The sequence below is a fragment of the Phacochoerus africanus genome, chromosome 14 (genome assembly GCF_016906955.1).
Source record: "Phacochoerus africanus isolate WHEZ1 chromosome 14, ROS_Pafr_v1, whole genome shotgun sequence".
Classification (NCBI taxonomy): domain Eukaryota; kingdom Metazoa; phylum Chordata; class Mammalia; order Artiodactyla; family Suidae; genus Phacochoerus; species Phacochoerus africanus.
In genome coordinates, this window is record NC_062557.1 from 2766085 (window position 1) to 2786138 (window position 20054).

At 53.4% G+C, this 20054-nt stretch overlaps 1 protein-coding gene across 3 annotated transcripts in view; it reads left to right on the plus strand.

Moving 5' to 3' along the window:
• Nucleotides 1–20054, plus strand: part of RBFOX3 (RNA binding fox-1 homolog 3) — a 431817-nt gene that overhangs the window by 114547 nt on the left and 297216 nt on the right. For all 3 annotated transcript variants that reach the window (XM_047758490.1, XM_047758492.1, XM_047758493.1), the window contains exon 2: nt 3487–3621. The gene's annotated coding sequence lies outside the window, so the exon portion shown is untranslated. The remainder of the gene's footprint in view (nt 1–3486; nt 3622–20054) is intronic.

The following is a 20054-nucleotide window of genomic DNA, read 5'->3' on the forward strand; positions in this document are numbered from 1 at the left end:
GATGCAGGTGGAGGGGGCAGGGAAGAGTCCTTGCCAGCAGCGAACCCTTGTGCTCCAGAGACCCTGGAGTTCTGGAGCGGGTGTGGGGCAGGGTGGGGGATAGAGCCTCAGAGTCCCCCACCCCCACATCCCTGCACTGGGCAGGGCGAGGAGGCAGGTTGCAAAGCAGCAGTTGGAGGCCCCTGCCTGCTTCCTGTGCTGCTATGCTCTGGCAAAGGCTGGAACCAAGGGTGCCTGGCAGTGAGCTTGGCATGCGATAGGCCACCAAAAATGTCATTCCCAGAATGAGGAAGACACTGATCCCTCCTCCGGCCTGTCCAGCCCTTTCACCCCATCCTGGGCAGGCTTGGAGTGTCTATTTTTCCCCCCTTATCAACCAAGCCAGTCTTGTGGGGCTGGAGCGTGGTGTCCTGGTGCCTTCACCACTTGCCTCCACGGGCTGGGTGGGACCGGTCCCTTCCCCTGCAGCCTAGGGGCCGGGTGCCCCACCCGGATGAGCCCTGCAGGCCCCACAGCTGGGGGCCCGAGTTGTGCACTGTGGGCGATGGGCAGCGTTTCCTACTGCGGGATGTGGGAAAATGTGCCCTTGCGATCAGGGAGGAGCTGCTAGATAATCTCCCATTTGGCTCGAATCAAGGAAAGCAAAGGAAGCGGGCTCCCCACCACCACCCCCTCTGCCCTTGGGCACTTCTCTTTGGGCACTTCTTGCAGCAGCCAGGCCACTTCCCCCAGGAGTTGGGGCTGCTCAACCACAACCCATCCCAGTCTCCAGCCCCCCTCCCAGAGTGAGGGAGCCAGTGGGCAGGCTGGGCACCATCAGCAAAGTGTAACAACCACTCTCAAAGCCACAAGCCAGGCTCCCGGGGCAGAGTAGAGGCACCATGTGTGCGTGCAGCGCCACCGTGAGTGGGGACAGGAAGGCATTTGCCCCTGGGGAAGGTGGCCTGGCTTTGAGGATGATATGAAACAATTGGGTTGCTGGGGACCGGAAGAGTTTGGGGGCATCTCTTGGGTTCTTGAAGTGCCCTCTCCCCCCTGTCTTTGCATCCTTTCCTTTGTCATTTTCCTCCCTGGGTTTAGGTACCAGGAGTGCAGGGTACAGTGCCTGGCTGGGCAGCATCCATAGCTCCATGCTGCTCCTGTTCCAGCAGGGCTGGTGGAAAATGAACCTCAGCCCTTGCCTTTTCTGCTGGCTTCTGAGAATTAAGCGTTTACTTTTAAGAGAAGCAGCCCCACCTGCCCTCTAGCCCTACCCGCTGGGGTCACCACCTGGAGCTGCTTCCACCTGAGCCCCTCAGTCTCCCCTAGCCTCTCCCCCAGCCGTCCGTCTCATCGCATTTAGACCCCTGACCTGGGAGAATCAGATGACAAGGGGCCTCATGGAGCTCAGGGCCGTTCCCAGCCTCTCCAGTGCCCAGCTCCTGGCTGTGTGCGTGGCACAAGTGGTCGCTGGAAAGGCATTGCTGTAGTTAGCAGTGCTCTGTGAGGCTGGCCCTGCCATTTGGGATGGGGTAGTTCTCCCTTAAGTGATCGGCTTTCAGGAAAAGAAAAAAACTGGTAGTTTTTTTAAAAGTAATTTTTTTAATGCTCTGTTGTGAGATTTCTGGGGACACGCCAATAGGAGCCTTTCCGCCGGGGGTGGGGTGGGGCAGAGCTCAGCCAGATATTCCCTGGTCAGCATGATCTTACAACCCTGCCCCAAAGCCTGTCTCTCTGGGCTGATCAGAACAGATCTCCTAAGTGGGTTTTGTGTCCTGTCTGCTTGATGGCACACACACTGGATTGGAATAAATTAAGCAAAGAAAAGCTTCCAGGGCCCAGGTGTCTCCTACCCACTATAAACAAACCAGCCACCACCACAAAACAAACAGAAACCAGCCCCTTTCTGTTTCCTGGGCACTCCTGTTCTAGAGACTGCTGATGGGGCACTATTCTAAGTAAATCTCAGAGTATGAAACAGGAGGATAAAAGTTCATTCATTGACAAATACGGAGTGAGCTCCAACTGTATACCAGGCGTGTTCTAGACACTGGAGATAGAGTATTGAATAAAACAGATCAAGAAGTTCCCTGGTGGCTCATTGGGTTAAGGATCCGTGCTCATTGGGTTAAGGATCTGTGTTGTTACTACTGCATATTGGGTTGCTGCTATGGCACAAGTTCTATCCCCGGCCTGGGAACTTCCGTATGCCATGGGAGTGGCCAAAGAAAAATACAGATCAAGTGTCTGCCCTCAAGATGCTCGCATTCTGGGGCAGGGGAGGGTGCAAAGAAAGACCACAGGAAACAAATGTATCTGTGTGACAGCAGATTTGATCATTTGCGGGAAAAGTCACATGAAGGGGGGACTGTGGAGGATCAGTGGTTATTTTCCATAAGGTGTTTTACTTCCAGTCGGCCTCACTGGAAAAGTGTCACACAACAGTTGGGGGGTGGGGAGGGTAACCCCCAGTCACGTAGCGGAGTGCAGTCCATGTATCAGCTGGTGCAAAGGCATGATGCAGGGGCAGGTGAGCCTGAGTGTGGAGCTGCAGCCAGGAGGTCCCGGCACTGCAGGGGGGGGGGGCGTGGGGGAGGAGGGGCCACTGGTGCAGCAGGAAGCCAGACTGCCAAGGGGCCCCGGGTAGAGGAGGATTTACTGTGACGTTCTGAGCCCACAGGCCCTGGGTGAGACCCTGCATCCTACTTTTGTGTCCCCATTTTTTTTTGGTCTTTTTGCCTTTTCTAGGGCCTCTCCAACAGCATATGGAGGTTCCCAGGCTAGGGGTCTAATCGGAGCCGTAGCCACTGGCCTACACCAGAGCCACAGCTACGCGGGATCCAAGCAGCGTCTGTGACCTACACCACAGCTCACGTCAACGCCAAATCCTTAACCCACTGAGCAAGGCCAGGGATCGAACCCACAACCCCCATGGTTCCTAGTCAGATTCGTTAACCACTGAGCCACGACGGGAACTCGTGTGTCCCCATTTTAACTTCTTAGGCAGCCTGCAAATCATGTAAGCTTCGGAGTCCTCAAACCTGGATTGACTCAGCTTCCAGGCCATTGTAGAAAGTCTGGGTGTTTCCTCCCCATGAAACAGGACACCTCTGGAGGGCTGCTTCAGGAGAGTGACCTTGCCCAAGGAGTCTGTTAAAAAGAGAGGGGCAAGGGAGTTGCCAGAGAGGTGGCAGCGATGGGTCCTGGACCCTGAACTGGGTGAGGCGGGAAGTGAGGGCAGGAGGGTGTGTGAGACAAGGTGGGGTGGTGGGACCAGCACAGTGGGTCAAAGAACGACAGGGGAGCAGGGCCAACACCAGAAGACGTGGCACCCGCGGGCAGCAGTCAGGCCCTAAAGATTTGTTCCCCTGGAGCCTGATCCCTGGCAGCAACCAGTGGGCCTTGGCTCTGCCCTCTCTTCTCTTGTTTATTACCATCCCTGCTTGTTTTATATCAAAATATGGATGTTTACTTCAAAGGCATTTAATTGTTTTTCCTTTCCTTCAGATTGGAAACCTGTCTCTGAGGCCCTGAAGCTTTTCCTAGTCTTCCCTGGCAACTCTCCATCCCAAGGAAGTTCCAGAAAGAACCCCAGGGGGGCCTCCCTCCTACTGCAAAGCAGACCTCCCCTTCCATTTCCAGGTAAGGCGGCTGCCCGCGCTCCCGTCCTTCCTCAGAGTTGGCGTTTGTGATGGAAAAACGTCTTCGCGCGTCAATTTTCTTTTGCACGAGGAAACTGCAGGGACGTTCTGCTGGCTCTGGTTTGCAGATTGAGGTGTCTGTTGTGACTTCAGGGAGTAGGGCTGGGAGAATCCACAGATCCCCAGAAATCCCCTTGAGCAGGATTTCGTAAGGAGTGGCCGCTGAAATCCCTCAGTCTGGCCGCCGAGGTTTTATCCCCGGAAGGCGGGTGGTCAGGGTGCACATAGCATCCACTGTCTGGTGTCAGCATGAGATGCCATAGCGGCCAAGGCTGGGGTCTGACCCACCCATACTGGTTCTGTGTCCTACAGCCCACATTGCTCTGTAGCCCAGTAATGGGCTCCGATGCCTTCGTCTGGCTCTAGAGAGAACCCGCTGATTGCCCCGTTCCTATCTCTAGGGGCTAGAGTGTACTTCAACCCAGCCACTAGCCGCCTGGAGTTACCAGCAGACCCCACAGGCTTCAGGCCCATCCCCCACAAGACTACCCTGTTTCAGATGCCAGCTGCCAGTCTCGTGGCCAGTGGCATTTCCGACCACCAGGCTACAAATTCAAGGATTCCCACACCCCCCTCAGCTTCACCGTTTTGCTAGAACACCTTACAAAACTCAAGAAAGTGCTACGCTTACAATTTGCAGTTTGATTATAAAGGATGCACATAGGTGAGCTTGGAGAGGGTCCCGGATGGACTTGGAGCTTGATGCCCTGCCCCCGTATAGAGTCAGGGCCCTCTCAGCACATCCACGTGTTCATCGGCCACCCAGCTCCCAAGCTTTGGGTGTGTGTCCAGAATTTTGCTGGGGTCTTATGACACCACTGGCCACATGATTGAACTCGCTCTCCAGCAAGTCTTCCCTCCCCTGAGGTAGGAAGTGAAAATTCCAAACCTCCCCTCAGTACCCTTTCCCTGAAACTCTCTGAGGCTGCGTGGTGAGCACAGAGTCAGTGGGATGAGCTCCCGAGGGACTTGGTAGGAAGAACACTCCCAGCCTTTAGAAATTCCAGAGGTTTTAGAGGTTACCTCTGGGAACCAGGCACAGAAACCAGACAAGTTCTTTATTATACCACCTTGGAGCTCGTGCAGCCCTGCTCTCTGCTGAGAAACCACACAGAACTGGTGGGTCCGTGTCGTTCAGGGCAGGAAAGACCAGAGCCCCCTCGCCCTACAGTCAGAACAATGCCAACAAGAGTCCTGGGCAAAGAGACCAGGACACAGGTCGGTCTCTCCAAGACGCCTTGACAGATCCCATTTTAGAATCCATGGCATTGGATTCCACACACGACACTGGTGTAGCTCCAGGCGGGCACCGCCTCTAATCTTCTCATGGTGGAAATCAGTCCTCGCCCCTCCTCAGGGCCTTTGGGGGCCTCTCCTGCAGTGGGCTGAGGGGGCCGCTGACGGGTCTGCGTTCAGTCATCCCGCCATTCCTGAGCCCCTCCAGGGGCTGAGCTGCAGATGCAGCGGTGATGCACCAAGTCCTTGCCCACGTTTGTCTTCTACGGGTAGGGCGGCAAGGGTGTATTTGAGCAAATCAGGCAGCGATAAGGCCATGAAGAAAATGGGGAGAGGAGGTAATCGAGAAGGCTGCCGTTCCCCCGGGAGGCCTGGGCAGGCCCTGGGCGCCGACGGGAGCAGAGACTGAAGGAGGCGGCTGGCAGGCCCTGGGGACGGGCAGAGGAGCCGTGAGTGCGGAGGCCCCATGGCTGCGATGCACAGGCACATTGGAGAAGCGGCGCAGAGCTTGGTCTTCTGGGGCGGGGGGCGGGGGGGGGGGGGTGAGCAGGCGTGGAAGGAGGTGACGGCTACAGTCAGAAGCATTTCGGACCCTGGTTAAAGATTCTGGGTTTTGTCTGAAGGATGGAGGGAGCTACTAAAGGGCGCTGAGCTAGGGACTGAATGACCCAGTTTGAGTCGTATGCTGTTGCTTTCTGGGTGGAGAATAGATGGAGCAGGGAGGTCAGTGTAGAAGCAGGGGCTGTGCCAGCAGGCCGCAGCTTGTCCCAGGGAGGGGTGGCTGTGCCTCGGACCCAGGATGAGAAAGGTGGTGGATCTGGGGATGCGTTGGAGCTGAGTACTTAAACAGCCTCTCTTCTACCCTGAAATCCTGCTGTCATCCCATTCTCTAAACCACCGGGCACCCTGGAGAGCCTGGAAAGGAAGACCATACACCCCAGACCGCACTGGGACAGAGGAGCAAGGCCTCGGGACCGTTCAGAAGGTCTCAATCCCCTGGGACCTTCTGAAGCTTCCCCTTCAGGGCTCCCCCCAGCATTACCATAAAACCAGTGCCAGGGCACTGTCCTCAGCCTCCCCTTTTCACCACGGGCACCAAGACACCAGCCTTGCCAGCTCCCTGATGCTCTCGCTTGACGTGAGGTTTGGGCGTGGTCTCAGTGCAGGCCAGGTGACCCCTAGGGGCTTGCACTGGGCTTCTGGTCCTAAGTAAGTGCACCTGGCTCTGCCCGTGGAGAAGGGGCATCAGAGTGCCCACCCCCTGTGCACTGGGGACTGTCGGTCATCTCCGTGACCCCGTGGAAGATGCTTCTCCTAGTTGCTTTCTTGAAGGGGATTTCAGGGCCCAGCTTCACCTTCCTTAGGTCTGGGAGTCAGCTTTCTCCTAAAATGGTAAATCCTTAGTGTTAGAAGCCAAAGGCATCAGATAGCCCAGGCCCGATGGTGGGTCTGGTAACTCAGGGCTCAGGGGGGTTGCTATGCTGGCTCTTCCCCGCCCCCCAGAGCTGCTTCGGGGAGCACATGCCTTTTCTGGTCCCTCATGGCTTCCAAGCCTGTGCTCAAAGTTGTGAAACGCACTGTGCGTCAAGGGCCTTCTCCTTTCTAGTGGGGCGAAGTCTGGAGGAGAGAAGCATCAAAGCGAAAACCCTCATGTCCCATTTGCCCAGGGCAGCATGAAGCCTGCAGAGGGGGCCTGGCTCTGTGTATCGCCTTCTGATCACCTTTAGGCGAGGGGTGGGTCTCTGAAGGGAGAAGGCCACCCACAGTGATCAGCAGTCAGGTGTGCTGGCCACGGACTTCCTGCAGACACCCTCTCACCCTGCAGTGGTGCCCCGCTCCTTTGATGGGATCCAGATGCGAGCTTTGGAGGGGGCTGCCAAACCCACCCCTGGGCTCCAGCGTGCATGGAGGGGTGAGGTCTGGAAAGAAAATGAGAGGGGAGAGGTCGGGGCAGCAGGCAGCCCAGCTGGCTTCCCTTCATCCATGGATGAATCATGAGCAGTGGGAGCAGGCCCTTGGGAAAAAGCCAACCTGGGGGGTGAAGGCTTGGGGGGTGATGATGCAGGGGAGAGGAGCCCATACGGGCTTACGGAGCCTCTGCACTGTGCGTCTTCCACGCCCTCTCGCAGCGGGAGGTCGTCTGGAGAAAGTGCTCTCTAGGTGCTCCGGGATCGGTGATGGGGACACTTCAGGGAGGAGCCTGCAGGAGCTTCTGCTCTGGCGCGCCGGGCTGCTCCACTCCCTGGGGAGTGCGGGCCCGCACAGCGTCGCGCCCCATCCCCGCAGATGTGTCCTCGATGAGGCCTGGGGCTCAGAGGAGGGAATGCAAGGAAGCTGGCTCCATCTCTTTGCCTTGGAAAGGGCCCCACATATTATATCCCATTCCGAGGCTCATCCTTTAAATATGGATTTGATCTGGATTGTACTGTATAGTAAATTCTGAGTCCTTAGTAAAAACATGGGTGGAAATTAATCTGTAAAATGAGATTTGTCTCTTACATGTAGTGGCAGAGGCCAGGGGCAGACGGGTGCTCCAAGTCAATGGTGAGGGGACCTGCCTCTAGCATCTGGACCAGAAACTCACTGCGATCAACACCCGCTCTTCCGTCCCCCACCCTCCCCTTCCTCTCTGCCCTCCCTGTCACCACCCTGACTGGATGTTCTGACTCCTCCCAAACCATGGTTTGGTGCCTTGGGGTCACTCAGATAAAGCAGAGGGCACAGCTGGCTGTTCCTTCTCCAGATGTTTTTTGGGGTCAGGGAGCACTTTTGCTCTGGAGCAGAGAGATGAACAAAGTCTCTGGCCCTGACCTCTGGCCCCTCAGAGGGAACTCCTAAAACCTGCAGGGGAAGGGGGAAAGTCCACCCCACGGCTGACTCTTCTGGCCCAAGAAGAATGGCTCTGGGCTGGGCCAGTGGCATTTTTTCAAGTACAGGGGACAGCATGTTACCGAGCAGAGGCTGCCATACTTGTGTTGGCTCAGGCTTGAGTGTGTCATGGCTGGCAGCTGGCACACTTCCAGCTGTTGTCCCCCCTCCCCCACAACATTAGAACTGGTCTGTCTACCCGGGCTCCTGCCCTCCAGGATGGACCCCTGAGCGGCCACATGCGACTTCCCATAAATCATTCCCGAATGAGCGTGCTTCCTGCCTCATCCATCATGCCTGTCTCTTGTCTGCTTGTTTTTAAAAGCTGTTAAACTGGAATCCATCACATGGCACCCTCGGGGGGCCAAGCCGCAGCAAAGGCTGCCCGCATCAGCAATATTAATGCACACAGAGCTTTCTAGAGCATCGAGGTAGACGTCTCCCCAGTGGTGGGGAGAGGGAGAGCGGGACTTTATCTAGTTATACCAGAAGCTAATGGGATGTTTCTCTGACACTTGCAGTTAATACATTGCCGCCACGCATGAGGAAGTCCTGGTGGCTGCTGGGTGGACCAGGTAATGCCCACCTCAACAGTGAGGCTGGGGTTTCTCCCTTCTCACAGAGCATTTTATTTGCTTCTCATGCCTGATATTTTAATTTGAAGACTAGTTTGAGCCAGATTTTGGAAAGATGGGTCCTTCTAGAAACACCTGTGTTTGCTCTTCTGTTACCACATGTATTCGGAAACGAAGATTTGGTGCTGAGAGCAGCTGCACTCCTTCCTTCTGAACATTTACCACCAGTGCAAGTTCTGGGACGTGTCCATGAGGAAGGGGAACGAGCCTGAACCCCTCCTGTTATATTCTCTCTCCCCCTCCTCCTCCTCCTTTCCTCTGATTGTGTGAGGAAGGCCTGGACCCTGTTTCTCTGTGGCTGGAATCTTCCAGGCTCTTTAACATTCACCTAATTGACTGGTGCCGGATTAGCCTCCAAGAACCCTCTGTCTGTCCCAGACAGATGTCACAAACCTCAGTGGCAGTAGTGATATTTTGTCCCATCTGCTTTTGGCTTCTCTGCTATCCTTTTCTTTGCCTCATATTTGTTGGTTGAAGGATAAAACTGCTTGTTGGCACTGGTGTGACATTTAAAAAAAAGAAATAGGAGAATGGGCCAGGATTTTTTGTTGGTGACCTGTGAGCTCGGGAATGAGCAGCCCAGGAGGCTGGGCTGGTGGCAGAGGGCGCTGTCAGCACCCCCACCCCTCCGCACTGGAGCTGTCCAATTAGAGCCCATTAGTCACTCAGTGTGTTAAAGCATTAAGAACAATTAAGGGTGAGAAGAGTTTCCAGATGTAGCTTCGGCTCTGGGGTTGGAAGGAGCTGGCTGTTCCCCAGATGGAAGGAGTCTGAGAAGAGTGGCAGGAATCAGCATCCGTCTCATCAGAGCTCAGGGCTTTGAGAGGGGGAACCCGTGGGGGTGGAGGTGGGGCTCCAGATTCAGATGCTCGGTGGGAGGGTCCTGGGGCTGCTGCAACAAAGGATCACAGAAGTGGGGCTTGAAACAACAGACATTTACTCTCTCAGCTGTGGGGGCTAGACTCTGCAATCAGGGTGCCAGCAAGGCCCCGTTCTCTCTCTGGATTGTGTGGTCGCTGGCAGGCCTTGGCCTTCCTTGGCAGCTGGACATATCATTCTAGAATCTGCTTCTACCACCACATGTCTTCTCCCCTCTGTGCCTGTCTGTCCCCTGGTCTTCACACGGCATGTCACGTGTGTCTGTATGTGTCCAAGTTTCCCTCGCCTTGTAAAGACGCTGGTTGTGGAGTTCTCACTGTGGCACAGTGGATTAAGGATCCAGCTTTGCTGAAGCTGTGGCATAGGTAGCAGCCACAGCTCAGATTCAGTCCCTGGCCCAGGAACTTCTATGTGCTGTGGGTGTGGTCAAAAAAAAAAAAAAAAAAGACACTGGCTGTGGATTGGGGCCCCTACTCCAGGAGGACTTCATCTTAATGTGATCACACCTGCAAAGACCCTAAGTCCAAATAAGGTCACAGTCACAGGAACTTGGAGTTAGGATTTCAGCATATCCTTCCAGAGGACGCAGTTCTGCTTACTGTATCCTCCGAGGCTGCTGGGGAGGAAGGTGAGCCCAGGCACCATGACCTCTACATGTCCCCCTGCCCAGGACAGGTACCATTTTAAAGTCAATGGTAAAAATTGGCCTAGGTGCCTATAGGCCAATGAGGAAGTGAAGGCCAGAACTCCAAGCTGTAAGAGTGGGCTTCTTGGAAACCCCAACCCATGAGTCCCTTGTAATCCAAGAGGTGGCGAGCAGCACTGGGCGCCAACTGGCTGAGATTCTTTCTCTCTGCTTCCCATCAGCCCACTGTTGAGATCTGTTTTAAGAGCAACCTAAGCATGAAAAAGCCAGACCCCAAATCTAAACCTAAAAGGAAACAGCTCGTGCCCCATGAGGAAGTCGGAGCAGGGCCCGGGAAGGAGAGGGAGAGGCCTCAGGGGAAGGAGGCGGGCAGGCACGTGGCAGGGCTGGGGTGGAGATGGGGAGGCTCCGAAGGCCAAGGGGGCCGCCGGGCTACAGGAGGATGACGTGCAGGAGTGAGGCTCAGGACCAGGGGAGGCTCGCCAGGCTGGTTGAGGGAGGAGCAGAGGTACCAGGGGACAAGGAGGAGCTGAGGCTGAGAACAGCCTGGTACCAGCTGCACTGAAGCCTACAGATACAAGGTCTGCGGCAGGGCGAGGAGGCCTTCCGGGAGAGCGCCGTTCCCAGTCCTCTGCATGTACACGCGGGCCATCTCCTGTGAGGTTATAGGCCATCGGGATCAGGGCCAAGCTGTCCCGTCGAGGCTGTAAATGAGTGTCACCATCAACAGCAGCAGACAGGTGCATGGAGGGAGGGACAGGCTTTGTGCTTCAGCAGGCCGTGGAGCTTGTGACTTGAAGGTGTCCTCGTCGGAGGCAGGGGCACGTTCTACATGGATTTGTACACGGATTCGAAATGGCTTGTCAGTAAGGGGCCCTGAGGCTTTGTGAGCCAGCCTCACCTCGAGGCTGACGAGTGTTCGCTGGTCCCATCGCCAGCTGGTCCCCGGGCTAACGCCCCTGCACCTGATTCCTTAGAACCCTTACTTTGTCCTTCTACGTCAGCACACAGAGGCTGGCAGTGACCTCCACTCAAAGGGCAAACAGACAAGCTAGGATTTTTATAGATTGGGAGAAAATTATTTTTTTATCCGATTTGCAAGGGTACATTAAGTATTCCTAGGCCTGGTGCTTTCAAAGGCATCTGTGTTCTGAGGGGCAAAGAACAGAAAGGGAGTGTCAGCAAATGCCTCAGGAAGAGAAATTAATTTAGAAGTAGAGGTCGAGGCACACTTACCTTTAGTGGGGTGTGTGTGTGTGTGTGTGTGTGTGTGTGTGTGTTGTGTGTGTGTGTGTGTGTGTGTAGAAGAGAAAAACATGGAGGCAGAGCAGAATCGTTTTTCTCTTTTTCTCTGGGGTGGCCGAGGAGGAGGCATGTGTGTAGACAGATGGTGTTTTTCAGCGACCTTGTGTCTCCGAGTGTGGCTGAGTAACGGCTGGAGCTGCAGGAAGCTCATAGGGTGTGGCCACCTGCAGCTGCCAGTGGGGACTCATCAGGATGCCAGCATTCCGGAAGGACCTGGAAGCAATCAGGAGATGAACCCAAGTTCAACAAAGATCAAACAACACACTCATAAGACGGCCTCATCTGGCAGACCCGTGGGCCTGAAGTCTCTGAAGCAGTACTCAGGGCTTGGAGATTGGTCCAGCTGACATCCCGGGGTGGCACGTGTTTACGAGTATCTTATTCAAGGTCCTTGTCTCAAGATCAGCACATATCTCTGTTAATGCTCCCAACAGCCCTCTGAGCTGGGTTTCCTGGGGAAACTGAGGCAGAGAAGAATGGTTAGCACAAGGCCATCCAGAATTTGAACCCACAGCTGCTCCCTGGTGGCACACTGGCTAAGGACATGTATCTCCATGATCCAAATCGGAGCTACTTGAAGTGAGATCCAAGCACCAGTGTCTGCCTGTGAGCCTCTGTCCTGGTTCCTGTAAGATGAGGAGGGAAGTCAGAGGTATTCATTTAGAACCTTTTATAGCCAATGTGAAAGAGTAGTTTTCTGTTTAATTTTGTGTTTGTTGACTCTAATAATAAGAAGTTGGGCTTTGTATTTGGTATGTCTTTTTATTCCATTTTCCCAGTATCATTTTTATAGCTTAAAAACCCAAAATACAGATGTGCAATAAATTGGAAATAAAACAGTGTGGCCTTGGAGTTCCCACTGTGGCTTAGTGGGTTAAGGACCCGTTGTTGTCTCTGTGAGGATGTGAATTGGATCCCTGACTTTACTCAGTGGGTTAATGATCTGGTGTTGTCTCAGGCTGTGGCATAGTTGCAGATGTGGCTCTGATCTGGCGTTGCTGTGGCTGTGGTGTAGCCAGCAGCTGCAGCTCCAATTCAACCCCTAGCCTGGGAACTTCCATATGCCACAGGTGCAGCCATTAAAACAATAGCCAAGACATGGAAACAACCCAAATGTCCATTAACAGATGACTGGATTAGGAAGATGTGGTATATTTACACAATGGAATACTACTCAGCCATAAAAAAGAATGACATCATGCCATTTGCAGCAACATGGATGGAACTAGAGACTCTCAGACTGAGTGAAATAAGTCAGAAAGAGAAAGACAAATACCATATGATATCACTCATATCTGGTATCTAATATACAGCACAAATGAACCTTTCCACAGAAAAGAAAATCATGGGCTTGGAGAATAGTCTTGTGGTTGCCTGAGGGGAGGGAGTGGGAGCTTGAGGTTAACGGATGCAAGCTATTGCTCTTGGAATGGATTTACAATGAGATCCTGCTGTGTAGCACTGAGAACTATGTCTAGATACTTAAAACGCAGCACGACAATGAGAGAAAAAATTATGTATACATGTATGTGTAACTGGGTCCTCATGCTGTGCAGTGGGAAAAAAAAGTGTGGTGGGGGAAATAACAATAAAAAATAAATTAAAAACAAGACAAAACAAAACAAACAAACCAGTGACGCTTTGCCCCAGATATTTGAGAAGCACAGATAGAGAGGATGCACAAGTCAGATGGCAAAACTAGCGAGGTTTGAATCAGCTCTGTGGGTGACTGGTGCACCCGCAGCAGCGTCCTGGCTTGGGAGTGTGGTCCTGCCTGAGGGTACGTCGGTTGACCTGGGCTTCCATGGCAGAGGGCTCAGACTGGTGGTAAACACACTGATTTTCTCACAGTTCTGGAGGCTGGACGTCCAGGATCAAGGTGTGGGCAAGGTTGATTTCTTTGAGGCCTCGCTCTTGGCTTTTCGAGGGCCGTCTTCTCCCTGTGTCCTCACGTGTTCCTCCCTCTCTCTGTGTCCTACCCGCCTCTTCTCATAAAGATGCAGATTAGGAGTTCCCGTCATGGCGCAGTGGTTAACGAATCCGACTAGGAACCATGAGGTTGCGGGTTCGGTCCCTGCCCTTGCTCAGTGGGTTAAGGATCTGAAGTTGCTGTGAGCTGTGGTGTAGGTCGCAGACGCGGCTCGGATCCTGCGTTGCTGTGGCTCTGGCGTAGGCCGGTGGCTACGGCTCCGATTCGACCCCTAGCCTGGGAACCTCCATATGCTGCGGGAGCGGCCCAAAGAAATAGCAAAAAGACCAAAAAAAAAAAAAAAGATGCAGATTAGATTAGGGCCAACCCACACGACCTCATTTAAACTTAATTACCTCTTTAAAGACCCTCCAAATACAGTCACACTCTGACGTACTAGGGGTTAGGGCTTCAATATGTAGATTTGGAGGGAACACAATTCAGCCCAGGACAGAAGGGCGCATGAGAATTCTCTGTACTACTTTCCCAATTTCTTTGAGTCTTAAGTTATTTCAAAATAAAAACTTTTCTTTAAGGATGATACCCACCTCCCCCCAAACAGCATGACCACTGTGGTTTGCTTGGAGGTTCTCAGCAGGCGTGCCCATCATTGTAGTTTTGGGGAATGATTCCTGAATGGATGCCAAGTTGGCATGGGCCAGGCCCTGCCCTCTCCATTTTCTGTCCTCAGCTTCCATCCCTCCAGGTCCACAGGGTCCCTGTCCCCCCTCTCTGCCTGTCTCCTTTCCTCTCTTGGGTTTCTTAAGGGCTCAGACTTCTGCTGCTTCGCTGTTCTTCCCACTGCCCTGCACATGGTAGGTTTCCGTAAAAGACCTCCCGTAGAAAGTATCAGTGTTCCAGGTATTATTGTCTCTCTTGAAATGCTCTGCCTTCACCCCAGGAAGAGTTGAATCACGGGTCTCCTGCGGTCCCCCGGATGTGATATAGGGGTGTCTGCTCGGTCGCAGACGGTGTCTGGGGCATGGGAGCACAGTACTCAGTCAGCAGCACGCGTGAGGCAAGGAGAGCAGGGTGCTGTGCAAAGAATTTTCAGACCTTGACGGCCCTTTAAATACTGCACGCAGTTGAGAGGTTATAGGTGTGTGTGTCTTTGTTTCTGTTGTGCTGTTTGCAGCTGAGGAAGCAGATACGTGTACCTCCAAGTTCTAGGTGCCTCCTGGACAACCAGAACAAATGTCACCTGCACCAGGTGTGACCAGAGGTGGCCTTTGAAAGTTGTCTCTTGTTTGTGAGCCAGAATGTCATCCAGTCAGCCACTCTTCTAGACTATTCTGCTGCTTAGAAAGTTCCCAAGCAAGAACATAATGATTTTTAAATTATTTCATATTTCACTTAGCCTTGTACACTCTTTGCAAAAATGCCCTTCTCTTGGCCCCTGGCATGCACCTGGAGCATTGCACCCTGACCCCACTTTCCAGGGGCTCGGATACATGTCACCTTTCCTATGGAAGACCACTCACCCTTCCCAGCCTCCAGAGCAAGGCATGCCTGGGCCCTCGACCTGCCTCCACGCGGCAGCTGGGAAGGCTGAGGCATTTTTGCTGAGGCAGGTACAAGCCTTTTTTTTTTTTTTATCTTCTATGAATAAATTAACTTGCGTGAGTCTTTCTCCTTTTCTGAGTCTAAAGGAAGGATTGGTTATAATCCTTAGTGTGCTGGCACATCGCAGAGGAAGAATATGCGCCTGTACGCAGTAGGGTGTGCTCAGGCAGAGGGAGGTTAAATGGCTCGTCTTGGATGATAGAGGGCAACGGCCTTTCCCTGGAGGTATGAAGTTTCCTCTGAAGCCTCCGAAAGGGCAGGAGTGCTAAGCCTGCACCCCTGAAAGACTGGGCATCTGTTGCCAGAAGGGGTCCGAGGAAACTTGACATTTCTTTGACATCTTATTTGTTATCCTAAAAATTCATGCAGCTCTTACATCCCATCCACAACATGCTCGTGCTGGTTGTAGCCTAACAGTACTATTTCCCTAAAAGGCTTCAGCTGAAACGCTTCAGAAATGCTGCATGTGCTTAACTCAGCTACCCTCATCTCATCACTGTGTTTCCTTGAGGGGCTTAAGGGGGTCGGTGGAGGTGGGTTCCCTGGTTTGAGAAGCACTTGGTGGGAATGGGAAGAAGGGATTCTAACAAGAGATGAGCATGTGTGTTAGGAGGTAGATTGGACTAGATGAATTTGAATGCCATCGCATGTGAAATTTATGAGACGCTTTATATAATGCTATGACTTTTCATATAGGGGGCCCAGTATCCTAGAGATGAGCTATGAAGTGAAATATCCCACCCCCAACCACCACCCCACTCCCATCAGCCTGCCAGATCTGCCAATAACAATCTCTACTCTTTCCCCTCTGTGTAGGTGGGGTCATGTCTCAGGTATATCCATGTTGGCTACTGCAGGTGGGGTGACGTCTCGGGTACCTGTGTTGGCCACTGCAGGTGGGGTGATGTTTCAGGTACCCATGTTGGCCAGTGTGGGTAGGGAAACATCTCAGGTACCCATGTTGGCCACTGAGGGTGGGGTGACGTCTCGGGTACCCATGCTGGCCACTGCAGGGGGGGTGATGTCTCAGGTACCTTTGTTGGCAGTTGGGGGTAGGGTGATGTTTCAGGCTGGTGACGTCCATCGTTAGGATGAAATCCAAGCATTTGGAGTTCACTCTCCAACATTTATGGAGCACATCAAGGGCAGGAAACGGCCTGGTGCTGAGTGTCCTGAAGTAAGCACAGGCTGGTACAAAGATCGATAAAACGCAGCCTGTGGTCTCTGGAGAACCCACACATGTGGGTGTCTGGCAACAGACACACACTCTCACGCTGGGCTCTTATTTAATCCTCAGAGCACACTGTGAGGTGTGTATTTCTGCGGGAGGAGCCCAGGTGTGGAGTAAGCAGAGAACCTCGTATCTGTCTTCCCCCCTTCACACGTGTTCTCCTGCATCTGGCCCAGCAAGCTGCCCTCCCCCTGACAGGCAACATGCCTCGGCCCATCATCCCTTCCTGCGGGGAGTAGGGGGCGCCCACCTGGAGGGCCTGGGACGTAGAAAGGAATCTGCTTCCCCTGGTCGCAGATCCAGCTGTGTCCAGCTGTGGGTGGAAGAAGTCCAGTGTGGCAGGCTCTATGCAGCCCCTGAAGGGTAGTCAGTGTGCCTGGGGAAGGATCAGACCCAGAGACCAGCGTGTGCAGCGGAGATCTGGGGAGGGCAAGCAGCAGCCTGGCTCTACTTCTAGGAGGTCTGAGAGCAGGTGGCCAGGTCCTCATAGACAGGACACCGAGACAGGGGTGTGGGCATAGTTATCCAGCCCAGGACATGACAGGGAGGGTGGACACTCCAGTCCAAGCTCGTCTCAGCTCAGGGCTGGTCTCAGGGCCTGGAAGGGCTTTGGAGGACAGCAAGGGAAGGTTCTGGAGTCTTGGTGCTGCCATCAGATGAGCAGAGCCCTGGACTGGATGGACCCTACCTCACACAGATCCAGACCACCTCACTTCTCCCCATTGAGAATGAGAATTAGTCCGGGCTTGGACCCTTGGCTTCTCAGCCAACACTCAGCATTGGGGCCCTGTGCCAGACTCTCTGGAACGAACCCCAAGTGAAGATACAGAGAAAAAAGGAAATCTTTTTGCTGTCCATCTATCTATTGTCATCACCATCTGTCCATTCATGCATCTGTCTGTATGTGCCTTGTGTACACGTGTGAGTGTGTCTATCGATCATGTACCTTTCTATCGATCCGCCCATCCGTCCATGTAGCTGGCATCACCTATGTATGTGTGTATCCACCCATCACCCATCGTCATCCTTCTCTCTCCCTTTCAGTCATGGCTTATTTTCACTGCTTATTATTAGTATCGTGAAGCTTATTTTTAAACTTCATCTTCTTTTGTATTATTTATTTATTTATTTATTTAGTCTTTTGTCTTTTTAGGGCTGCACCTGAGGCATATGGAGGTTCCCAGGCTAGGGGTCGATCTGAGCCGTAGCTGCCAGCCTACACCACAGCCACAGCAATGCGGGAGCTGAGCCTCATCTGTGACCTACACCACAGCTCATGGCAACACCGGATCCTTAAGCCATTGAGAAAGGCCAGGGATCAAACCTGCATCCTTATGGGTAGTAGTTAAGTTCATTTCTGCTGAGCCATGATGGGAACTCCTATTTTATTTTATTTATTTAAGATTTTTATTTTTGGAGTTCCTGTCATGGCGCAGTGGAAATGAATCTGACTAGGAACCATGAGGTTGCAGGTTCAATCCCTGGCCTCACTCAGTGGGTTAAGGATCCGGCGTTGCTGTGAGCCGTGGTGTAGGTCACAGATGCGGCTCGGATCCTCCGTTGCTATGGCTGTGGTGTAGGCTGGCAGCTGTAGCTCTGATTGGACCACTAGACTGGGAACCTCCATTTGCTGTGGGTGTGGCCTTAAAAAGCAAAAAAAAAGATTTTTTTTCTATTGTAGTTTATTTACAATGTTCTGTCAATTTCTGCTGTACAGCAAAGTAAACCCAGTCATACATATATACATATATTTCTTACATTATCCTCCATCATGTTATGTCACAAGTGACTAGATATAGTTCCCTGTACTATTTTTGTTGTTGTTGTTGCCATTTCTTGGGCCGCTCCCGCGGCATATGGAGGTTCCCAGGCTAGGAGTCGAATCGGAGCTGTAGCCAACGGCCTACGCCAGAGCCACAGCAACGCGGGATCCGAGCCGCATCTGCAACCTACACCACAGCTCACGGCAACGCCGGATCGTCAACCCACTGAGCAAGGGCAGGGACCGAACCCGCAACCTCATGGTTCCTAGTTGGATTCGTTAACCACTGCGCCACGACGAGTTCCCTGTACTATTATTCAGCAAGATCTCATTGCTTATCCACTCCAAATGCAGTAGTTTGCATCTACTAACCCTAAACTCCCAGTCTATCCCACTCCCTCCCTCTCCCCCCTGGCAACCACAAGTCTGCTCTCCAAGTCCATGAGTTTGTTTCTTTTCTGTAGAAAGGTTCATTTGTGGTGTATATTAGATTCCAGATGTAAGTGATACTATATCGTATTTGTCTCTCTCTTTCTGACTTACTTCACTTAGTATGAAAGTTTCTAGTTCCATCCATGTTGCTGCACATGGCGTTAGTTTGTTCTTTTCGTGGCTGGGTAGTATTCCTTTGTGTAAATGTGCCACGTGTTCTTAATCCACTCATCTGTGGATGGACTTCTGTGTTTCCATGTCTAGGCTGTTGCAGATACCTCTCCTGTGATCATGAGTTGATCATTCAGACCAGTCCCCAGGCCCACCTGCCACCCAGGAGGAGAAGTACTGAAATTGCTTGCTTTCCTTGGGGCGTGTGTTGGGGGGTGGGTGGGGAGAGACTCTCAGGAAAATGCTCCTGTCTCGTTATATAATGGGCTGGTATTCCAAGGCCACTTTCTGCAAGCACCAGGGCCCTCAGATTGTACACTCTGGCTGAGGGTCACCTGCTGTCCCTGTCTTGGGTCACTGCAGACAGCCCTCCATGGCGGGAGTAGCCTGGCGCTGTACTCCTTTGGGAGGACAAGGCTTCATGGTGGGAAGCATAGAGCCCCCCGCCCTCAGGACTACCCCTGGTCACTGGGGTCTGGGGGATGTCCACCAAACTGTGGTCCAAGGACCTAGGCTGGGGGATGGAGGCTGGCCCCCAGGCATGGTGCCCCTGACACCTGAGGTCAGGAGAAGCTGGCACCAGTGGATGGGACCACACTCAGAGGAGGTGGCCTCAGGGCTGTGAACAGCGCTGCACATCGTCTCCCCATGAGGGTGTCAGGCGGCAACCTTCTGGACCACCCTCCAGATTTGGATGTGGGGCCATCCTCTGGCTGAGAGATCTGGCCAGGTTATGCCTGGGAGATGCGGGGACACCCAGAACCTTTGCTCAGAGAGAGGTCACCAATGCAGATGCCCCATCCAGATGGAGGAGAGCTCAAAGGGACATCTGGTCTCAGCAGGCATTCTGTCCAGGTGCCCTCACTCCCACTGAGAAGAGCCAGTGACCCCGTGTCCACCTCGGCCTGGGTGGGTAGATGCGAGTCATGGGGAGGAGGGCTGAGCCCAGCCATCCCCTGAGGGACTCCTTAACCTCCTTCCTTGCTCTGGGTCCAGGGACAGGTCCTGGAGAGGCTGTGCAGCCCAGGTGGAGCCTTCCGGGAGGCGCTGGCTTCCATGTGGCAAAGGCACTGACCGCCTAGTTATCATGCAGGGAGTGTTGCACTTGGAGAAATTTAGATGTAATTTTTTTTTTTGCATGTGTGCTTGCATGTAAATGTGGGTAGGTGCTGTCCTGATTGATGGCAATTAGCATTTTCTAACGGGAACAGATGTTTGGACTGCCAGGAGGCTGGTACCTAGAGCCCACGCCGCCATCTGCTCGCCGGGCGGGCAGGGCCAGAGGAAGCACCCGGCCCGCGGCCCTGCGGTCCTTGTGGTGTGCACTGGGCAGGATCGTGCGAGATGGTTTCTGGAGGGAAGAAAATAATAATAAAGATGTTTTCGGGGTTATAAATAGTTCATGCTGTTTATTATGGGATGGAGCTTTCTCTCCAACTAGAAGCTCCAATGTCTCCGTGGACAGAATAAAGGGAGGAGGGAAGGGAGGCCACGGTGTTGGCTCTGGTGTTTTGGGGGGAACGGGGGGTGGGGTGGGCTTGGGAGGCCTTGGCTGGTTGTGCTGCAGTGAGGCAGTGCTTGGTTTGGAGTGTGGAGGTGATGGGAAAGGGGAATCGGGGAATCAGGGAGGGTTCCTCGCCAGGCTTGCTCGGGAATGAGACCCTCAGGCGCCCAGGA